The 9,515-nt window shown below is 34.3% G+C and overlaps 1 pseudogene; it reads left to right on the forward strand.

Annotated features, from left to right (window-relative positions):
* The first annotated feature begins 511 nt into the window (after nt 1-511).
* LOC141671995 (NO-associated protein 1, chloroplastic/mitochondrial-like) lies at nt 512-8,190 on the forward strand (annotated as a pseudogene).
* The last annotated feature ends 1,325 nt before the right edge of the window (nt 8,191-9,515 follow it).

Consider the following 9,515-nt stretch of genomic DNA (forward strand, 5'->3'; position numbering starts at 1 on the left):
ATCGCAATCATCAACAAGGTTAACATAATTTACATTATCATCACGTAAGCAACCACCACTAATATCAACAACCTCACTATTTACAACATTATCACTTTTTTCAAAATTTTTCTACCTTGAAACCTAACAAACATCTTATCCATAACTACAATAAGAAAAAAGCAAGAAATTGAGCTTACTAAATGTAATTAGTGAGTAAGGATGAACAAAACCAAGAATTCCCCCAAATTTGCTCTCTAATTTGACAAATGCTGCACAAAAAAAAGTGTGATCATTTTAAGGTTATAAACTGCAAGTACAGTTGTTCCGCTAATTACATTTTATCCATAACCAAGTACAGTTGTTCCGCTAATATTATTCGCGGAAGGGAAAGAGGCTCCGCGCAAAAAAAGCGCGGAAGGAGTCACGTTCCGCGGGAAAAAAGCGTGGAAGGGCAATTTTTTTTTTCAATCCTGGCCATTAGTGTGTTGATTAAGGGTTCTTGACGCATGATTATCATAGGGGAACAGGACCCTTTACAAATAGCTTACTTTTGGCATGGTGAATAAATTTGCCTAAAACCCTGTTTCTCTCTCCTCTCTATCCATTCGTCTCTCCCCCTAGAAACTACTCGACTTATCATCTCTTTGTCTACAACTCAAAGCCTCCTCTTTGAACGACAACAAGCTCTAGAAGCTTCTTCTGATACTAAGAAGATTAGGAAACACAAGAAGAAAATGATGAGTGCTTCTCAGTATATTTGTTGTTGTTATAGATGTGGTGCTCCTTTCGAGACCGATGCTCCCGGTTATGTCGATACGGATACTTATCAATTGGTATACCCTATTTTTCTTACTTCCTTTTACATTTGTTTTCCCTTGTTCAATTAATAATCTCATTGTCAAAACAAATTTAGTCCCCCTAAGTTGCAAATTTTAAATTGTGAAATAAGGCGGATGTCTAAATGAACTTGCAAGTCGGTTAACCTTAACGAATTTGAGTGTTTTTTTATGTGCTATTTTATCATGTGTTGCTAGTAAATATTGATTCGCTAGTTTCTCAAACTCATAATATGTACATTTGTATTTATAATGTTAGGTTGTTTTCTGATTTCTTTACGGTATTTGGATTTTCTGGTGAATTTACACAAGAAGAAACACCATCAGCTTAGAACGCTTCTTTGTGGTAGGTGCTCACTTGTTATCTCATGGACATATCATTACTGCTGTGGGTGGCAATGGAGGTTATGCTGGTGGCAAGCAGTTTGTTACGGCTGAGGACCTTCGTCAAAAGCTATCACATTTAAGATACGAGAAAGCTTTAATTGTTAAATTGGTAAGAGATACATGTGGTATTTTTCACGCCAGACCAGAATATGATTAATTACTTGTTTTTTTATCATTCTAAATTCTATATTATCATTTGGATATAAGTTTGTTTATAATTATACACATTGAATCTTCAAATATACCTATGTTTAACTAAGATTTAGAAGATTTAACATGTTGAATTTAATATATAGTTGTACCCTATTTTTGTAACGGTGAACCAGTAATTGAAATTTTAATTATTTAATTTAAGACTCAACTATTCCAGAATCTTTACGGTCTCACTAAAATTTTCTTTTATGCAATGTTTTCAACTAATCCAAGGAGTTGGAATCACCATTTAGGTTTTTGTTCTGCTTCCTCTAATGCTCAGTAATCCACAGGTTGATATAGTAGACTTCAACGGCAGCTTCTTGGCTCGTGTGCGCGACCTTGCTGGTGCTAATCCCATAATTTTAGTTGTGACAAAGGTGATCATTTTTACTTAATAAATAGCCATATGTATGCTTCTCTCTCTTAATCACTTATTCAAGCACAAAGCAACATATTTTTGTATTCCTTTCTAATTATTTTTTCTAATGAAGATATACAAACGGTGCATGAGATTGGAGACCACTCATTCCTGTTACTATTTAACTAGGTTAGGGCATCTAGCTAGTTAGTGGCATTTCATAGAGTGCATTATTGTTGTACTGTACAACATGTGATGTAGGAGGAACATGATAATGGATATCTGAAACTAGTTAACTAAGCTATTGGCTGTGGCCTATATAGTCTACTATAATTTTTCTCCTCTTTACTTAAATTTTTGCCCATTTCTTTAAGGTTGACCTCCTTCCCAAAGGAACAGATTTTTATTGTATTGGTGACTGGGGTTGTGGAAGCCACCATGAAGAAAAAACTTAAGTAAGCCATAAACTCTATTTAACTTAACTTTTTTGGTCTTATTCATTCATTTATTAAAAGCATATTGGTATATACTGTTAGTAATGTTATATATATGAAATTTGTTTCTAAGAAAAATCTTATTAGGTATAAAATAGTTTTTTTTTGTTCATCTTAGGGCTTCAAGTATTTGTAAAATTAAAGCAGCAGAGCAGTAGTTCCTTTTAGCTGTGAAAGTAGGCAACCAACAAGTCGAGACATTATAGCTTTCTAAATAAGTGTCTAAGAATTCTTTCTTAAGATCAAGATACCCTTAAACATAAATAGTTTGAAAAGAGTATACTGTACCTAAAAGAAGTCACGGGCACATTGCTATGAGAATTATTTGATTGCAGTGGAACTCATGGCATTGCCTGATGACACGAGCAGTGAAGCTAATTTTTGAAGCTTTACCTATCTCTGACATGTTTATGAGCTGTATATACCCTTGGCTTTGTATTCAATAGGTACTTGGCAGAGGTGATTTACTATAGTAGGAGTCTTTTTTATTGTTGATGCTGTCAAGGGTAGTGATCTGTGGCTAGTGTTCGCTCTTATTCTTTCTCTAGCCATCCTTTCAGTTGTCTGTTAGATAATGAATACGAGTAGCTCGGTACACAAGGCTCCAAATGTGAAGCTATCATTCTGTTTGTAGATTAGGTTCATAATGACATGAACTTTTTTAGAAGAAGCTTGTGCTTTTATTTTATGGTTGTCGTCCTCAAAATTATTAACAATGTAGTTTGGACCACTTTATATTTTACATTATATTTTTTTAGTGAATTACTAGACTAGGCCCAGAATTATGAATCAACTATGATTTATAATTTTTAATAATATAAATTATTAATTATGCACAGACACTAGTGTTTTTATCTAAGTTAATTTTTATTTTCTTGAATGTGTGAATCCCTATGCTTTAGCTTATGAAATTTATGAACCTCACTGATTGAAACATCTTAGGTAAGTCATGTTTAATTATGTTCCTCTTTATGTCTCTTTTTTTAGAGAACCAAGAACAACGTTACAATTGCTAAGAAGAGTTATGGTTATATTGCAAGACAAAATCTATTTTTTGCAGCGTCCTTTGTGTGTTCATTTAACAAGTTCCAAGTCTTTGGTTGGAATAGCTGGGATTGTGTCCGGAATTCAGAAAGAGAAGAAGGTACATTTTAGTGATTGTCATGGAAACTAACATCTAATCAGTTCTTCAATCTTCTGGAACTTATTTTTGTACTCTGAACCTTATTTTACAGGGGCGGGATGTTTATATTCTGGTCAGTAAGCTCAACTATTGGTTAATTGAATTACTGCTCGATACTAATTGGCATATTGTGTATAATTTGTGCACCATTTTTGCACTTTTTTCATTACATTGTTACCATAGAACAACCACCAGCACACCTGGTGGAGAATCATGTGGATAAAGGATGGGGAACTTATGTTTGTAATTCAAGATGTAGTTGTGAGTTGGGGCTTATTTGTTTATGATTGAATAAAACCAAATGGGCTAATGCTAAATCATTCATTGATTAAGATTAAGCATATATATGCCGATTAAAACAAATTATTACCTACACTAAGATAAAGCGTACCTAAGGGCTCACTCCAATATTTTCAGCTGAACATCCCTACTTCTACATGTAGCATTCATATTTAACAAATGAAACATGTTTTTCCAGACTGGTTTAATTCAAGAAGTAGGTGAGACATAGATGCAAGGTCTTCCGAGACTTTTATTTTGATTTTACACGGATTTACCTGGGATCATTCCATTGTTTCTTACAGATTTGATCCACTACTCTACTCGAGTAATCATATAGAGGTGCTTAATTGCTCAGTTCTCCCACCCCCCTCTCTCCCTCTCTCCCTCTCCCCCTACCTCTCCCTCTCTCCCTCTCCCCCTACCTCTCCCTCTCTCCCTCTCCCCCTACCTCTCCCTCTCCCCCCTTTCCTCTCCCCTCCATGTAGAGTAAGACCTTTTTTAGAGATTTTATATCATCTTGTTTTCAATGCTCTCTCTCTCTCTCTCTCTCTCTCTCTCTCTATATATATATATATATAGTAGTTGTGTTCTTCGTCTTATTTTTTGGGAAGTTTCTCATTATGATAACTATAAATATAGTATTGTTGTTCACATGCCAGGGGTCTTCTAATGTTGGAAAATCAGCATTCATCAATGCTTTATTAAGTAAGTTTGCACTACGGCTTGAACTATTAAATGCAATCAGCGGGCCAACCCCTCTGTTTGACAAATTTATGTTTCATTTGTGTTCCGTCCATATGTTAAAGGGCACCTGTTTAATAATTTAAAACTGCTAACCCATGCTGTATATATATGGACATGTCTTTTCTTATGTGTGAGTGGAAGGAATACACTATACACTTGACAAGAGGTGTATTCATTCCTCAATCACCCCATTTTGTTTCTTAAGACAACACAGTAACCGTTAGAGCTAAACTTTTTACTCTAAAAGTTGTAGAGCATAAGATACTCACCTACTCACAATAACATAATGAATTGGGTCTACAGGCAAGTAAATAATGGGGGACCAACATTTAAGGTAGGGGAAACATGATTTCTACCTTGATGTGATTGGCCTTACCACTGATTTGTCATGCATGCTTTTCATAAGAACCTTCTGGCTTGTTTTTTGCTGGTTCATGTTTTTGCTTGTATAGTCCTAGATTCCTAATCTTAAAACATAATTGCACTGTAAACAGAGATGTTATCCTATAAGGATCCAGTTGCTGCAATGGCACGGAAATACAAACCTATTCAGTCTGCTGTCCCTGGAACTATTGTGGGTCCAATTGAAATCAATGCTTTCATAGTAGGGGTATGTGATTACTTTCATTCCTAGTACAAGCCATGTCATTGTAGTAGAAATTAATGTGTTTCTTTTATACTTTTGGGACCACAAGTTGTATTCACAATTTTCTTCTCATCTGTTTCATACTTTTCGACATGTTTTTTTGTTTGTAGTACCTTGAACTTAGTTGAAATATTTGATACCCTAATACATTGATCGTGCTGGTTGGTCAGTGGGTTGAGTTTGTTTATTAGATTTCAAAGTCTTTATCCATATTACTAATATGCTACTTCATCCATGTAAAGATAAAGCGTCCTTTAAATCACAGATCATTACACAATATTATTTTTTTATGGTTCAGAAATTATACGACACTCCTGGAGTTCATCTCCATCATAGGCAAGCCGCAGTGGTTCATTCAGAAGATCTATCAGCACTTGCTCCTCGAAGTCGGCTCAGAGGGCAATCTTTTACAGTATGTTCTTTTTCCAAGACAAAAAAAAGTCTTATCCTGTGGTCGTAGAAACATGCATAATTTACCCGATTTATTATTCTTGTATCCTTCATTTGGGGGTTATTATGTTAATATAGAGTATGTTGTCTACCCAGAGTGCTCAGGTTCCTGCAAATGATTTGGCATGTTTAACATTTTATGGACCAAAGGCAGTTAAAATTTGCATTGTACCTACTTGTAAAGCAGATAAATTTTATAAGTTAACTCTTAGTATGTTCTTCAGTTGCTAACAGGATAGGACCGTGCACGTTACACTGTGCAAGTGCCTAAAAAAAAGATAAGTATACCCTATTTAGGACATCTCCAATGATACACTATAATTCTAAATTAGTGTAACTTTAACACTAGTTGGATATAGTAAATGCTGTCCATTAGGACACTATAGTAGTGTAAAAGTTAAATCAAATGAATATTGATTAGTATTGCATCAAATTTGTGGTAACACTATTCTTTGGTGTAACTTCTACAGCAAATTTATTTATAAAATCCCAAGTATAACCTTATACTCAATAATTAAATAAGTTTGTTGCTTCCATGTTCTACCAAAAAGTTACAAAATGTTGAAAAATATTCCTAGTAGTACAAAATATGCAGTTTCCAGAGTAGTGTTTGGTCGTAAACATGAAGAGCATCTTCTTTTTTTTTTAATTATGAGTGCTCTTGCACAGTGTATTTTACTTGGGACTTTATAGTGTAAAAAGTTCTACCAACATTGGTTAGACATCAGTAGGAAGTAAGGGAAAATTTATAAAGTTTGCACTTCAAGTTATCCATGCATTTGTTTAATAGCCCGTTTTTTTCTTACCTAACCCAGAAGTGATTCTCTTACAGATTTTTTTTATTGGATTAGATGATAGTTTAATTATGAATATATCTGGAAGAGTGAAGAATACTTTCAGGATATATGTTTATACTTGGAGTAGATTGTCTAATCAAAGGAAAGAAAGAAATCTGATATGGTAGTGATTGAGAAAAAAATTGGCTCTTATAGAATTGAATAACGATGGCTATCCTTTATTGAGCCCATTCATTCGTCGCTGTATGCCCAGTGTTTTTCTTAAACTTTGTTTTCCTTTCTTGTGTTGCTGTGCTGTGTGAACTGCTGGCTGGGAAGAATTAGGAACACAATTTTGCTTTGTTTCCTTAGTATATGAAAATAAAATAAAAATAAAAGTAACATTTCTTCTATTGCAGAAAGAAGTTGGAACTCTATTGACTCCTCCGATGGGAACGCAAAGAGCAGAACAATGGTCAGGACTTGAAACACACCGCGAGTTACAAATAAACTTTGAAGATCCAAACAGGTACACACCACTGACCCTTTTAGCAAATCACAATTCAAGCTTTCGATTTGGGATTTAAGGAATTTCATAAAATCTCTAAAGTCTAGTCCATAGATATATCAAGCAATAGAGATTTTAGTACTTCGTTTTCTTATAAATTGGAACGCAAAGAGAATTTTTTAGAGTGTAATATTGGCTCTATTGTCTATAAATGGATATTCTTAGAGTGTAAAAATTTTGTTAATTGCATGGTAACCATTTTTCAATTATATATGAACTATGATTATTGAGCTAATTCTATAATTTTGCTCAAGCAGGCCAGCATGTGATGTGGCTATATCAGGTCTTGGATGGATTTGTGTTGAGCCCGTAAGTTGTGTTGAGCCCGTAAGTAAAGAATTTGGCATAATATCTGAACTAAATTTGGAAGTAAAAGAAATTACAAAAGAGCTACATCTGAGAATTCATTTTCCGAAGCCAGTTGAGATTTTCATTAGACCTCCGATGCCGGTTGGGAAGGCCGGAGGTGAGTGGTATCAGTATCCTGATTTAACAGAGAAAGAAGAGGAAGTAAGACCAAAATGGCAATGTGTTTTTTTTTTTTCACTTTTTGTATAATAATGTCAATGGCCAGGTTTATAGGGATAGAAATAAGGCTTAATTATACCTTGGACCTTAAAGTATGATCATGTGTACACATAAACCCTTGAAGAAAAAAAGCATACATATCAACCCTTGATATATTGAATGTGTATATTCTGACCCTTGCATCTTCAAGAACTCATAAATTGGTTGGCCAAGGACATCACAGGGTAATCTCGGCAGAAGCTAAACTGATCCTTTCCCTATAAAGTTGAGATGCTTGAACAAAAAGTTCAGATGCTTGAAGGAGAATTACACATTCTTAAAGTTGCAGCTGTTAAGAAGAGAAAATGCAAAAGATTTGTATGGGTAGCTGTGCTGTTTATTTGTTAACCATGTTATGAACATGACGACCAAGTTGGAGCAAAAAGGTGGCCAAATGAAGCTACCACAGATTTAGATGTAGGCTCCCAGTTGCTCAAAGCTTGTAGACTAAAGCACTAATGCTTCTTATGTTAGCTATTATGCACCAGGAATAATTCAGTAGTTTAGGATTTATGAGTTATTGAAGAGACAAGGGTCAGAATATACACATTCAATACATCAAGGGTTGATGGGTTTGTTTTTTTTCTTTAAGGATTTATGTGTACAAATGATCACATTTCAAGGTCTATGATATAATTAAGCCTAGAAATAATAGCATTAAACATCTTATATAAGATATGTAATTTAATATCAAATATATAAAAATTTAGAAGCGACAATTTTAAAAATGTTTTACGCTAACAAAGAAAAAGGAGACTGGTTACATGTTTTGTGTTTTTTTACAGTAGTACATGTTTTGTGTTTGTAAAAGAGAGGTCCAAGAACTACAACTACACTCCATGCATTCAAAATATTGGGTCAGCCAAGTTCCATTTTTATGCCTCACTTTTTCCCTTATGGGTTGCCCCATGGTAGCACACTGCATACCACACAAAGATTGCAAATTTTCTTCTACTTTTTTTTTCTTAGACGAGGTACAGGATTTTCCAAAAAAGATCATACACAGAAAAGTGCAGAATGGTGAATCTTGACTGTACAAGTAAGAAAACGCATATATGCAAGCTGTTCTCCCATTGGTTATTTACTGAAGTTGTTCTCCCATTGTTTATTTACCGAAGTTATTTAGAGATTCACAACAATTTGAAAATAAATTAGACTGGCCTTCAAATATGGGTATAAAAACTTTCATAAACACGTATAACGGGAGCATTCACTCCAACAGGAAATGGGGACCAACTGCAGGCATTATGTCGTGCTCGTCTTGAAAGATTACATGAAAATCATTTGATTCCAAAGTACACTAATATAGGGCTTCTCAGATTTAAATAGGCACATTACATTGACTATGTATTAATATAAATTTATGTATTAATATAAATTGACTAATATAATATGCTGCCATCAGCCAGTAATTTGTTTTTGAGGTGTCACCCTAACACTCCCACCAGAAACAGATGATGTACCTCCTTGCTCAATACACTGGATAGAAATTTTGAATTTTGAAAATAAAATTAATTAAAGAGATCAAGAACAAGAAGTAAAGTAAAAGCCAACTTATCAGTCGAAAACTAGAATCTACTTACAGATGCACATAAAAGGGCATGCATCGATTTGCTTTTGTTATTTGTTTGCGAGATCTTTCCAAAATTTACACCTTCCAAATTCATTACTGATTGTATCATATGGTTATTTTATGCTTCCCACAGTTTCTTGGCACTGTCATACCCTTCAAACAATTTTATATGTTGATCCTCCATTAACATTAGCATAAACTAATTGTCACAAAGCTCAGACTCCTCTTTCTGAATATCAGTTGGTACGATTTTCAGTTTTAACGCCTCAATTCGATTGCAGCTTCCAAATTAACATGGATAAGTGCACAAACATTTCTTTGAGTCACATATTATAGTTGGTGATATTTAGATTTAGTTTTGAATAGTTCAATGTAATCAATGTACATGTTATTTCTTGAGGCTGTAAAACGAGTCAAGCTGCTTGCCCCTAGCTCAAGTTCGAACAAAATTTTCAAGACACCGTTCTATGGCTC

The sequence above is a fragment of the Apium graveolens genome, chromosome 7, assembly GCF_009905375.1.
Source record: "Apium graveolens cultivar Ventura chromosome 7, ASM990537v1, whole genome shotgun sequence".
Taxonomy (NCBI): domain Eukaryota; kingdom Viridiplantae; phylum Streptophyta; class Magnoliopsida; order Apiales; family Apiaceae; genus Apium; species Apium graveolens.